The following is a 946-nucleotide window of genomic DNA, read 5'->3' on the forward strand; positions in this document are numbered from 1 at the left end:
CGTATGTCGGAATCTTACCTGAGAAAAAAAAACAGAGTATATATCCCCATAGTCGGAAGCAAAAAAAACACAAAGAGAACAAAAATAAATATTTAATTATTCAAGAACACTTTAGTTGTTTTAGCAAATACGTCTATTATAAACCGTTGACGTTCTGTTAACAATTACTAACTGATTTTTTTAGCAAACTGTATATCGACATATCAACTTTAATTGTTCAGCTTTTTATAAACTTTAGTATTTGGCATATTGTATAGGGTTATCGAGGGGTTGTTTTTATATCATAACTTTAAAACACCGTGTGTAATAATTTCGTGTGTATATTTTCCTAAAATATCATTTTACGGTCAGAATCAGGACTCCTGAGCATTTTGTTTTTTGAGTCATGTCAACGTATGCTTTGGTTAATTTTTAAGACTCGCTTTTTCAAGCCGCTCTTCATGAAGGAACACTTACCGCAAGAAACCGACAAAATCTTCTTACGATTGCCAAGGAACTCGAATTTCATCTGAGTCTGTAAGGAATAGGCTGCATGAAGTTAACATTCGATCAAGGCTAGCAGTTGATGTGTCTCATTTAACTGGTAATCATCGTAGGGCACGATTTGGATCTTCACTGGAGCGTGTATCGTGGAGGCACGTCCTTTTCACGGACGAGTCCCGTTCTCGATTAAGTCATAATGATACTCGGCGGAGAGTATACAGAAGACCGAATGAACGATATCTGGACAGAACAGTTAGAAAAGCGATTAATTTTGGTGGAGGTTCCGTTATGGTATGGGTCCAGTTATGCTATAATTAATCCTGAACGATACAGAGAGATTCTTGAATATGTTATTCCATTTGCTGCTCAGCTTGGTCCGGAATTCAACTTGCAACAGGATAATGCCAGGCCTCATATTGCAAGAGTAGTTGCTTGATATCTTGAAGAGTCCAATTTTACAATT

The sequence above is a fragment of the Sitophilus oryzae genome, unplaced genomic scaffold (genome assembly GCF_002938485.1).
Source record: "Sitophilus oryzae breed Bouriz unplaced genomic scaffold, Soryzae_2.0 scaffold_931_pilon_pilon, whole genome shotgun sequence".
Taxonomy (NCBI): domain Eukaryota; kingdom Metazoa; phylum Arthropoda; class Insecta; order Coleoptera; family Curculionidae; genus Sitophilus; species Sitophilus oryzae.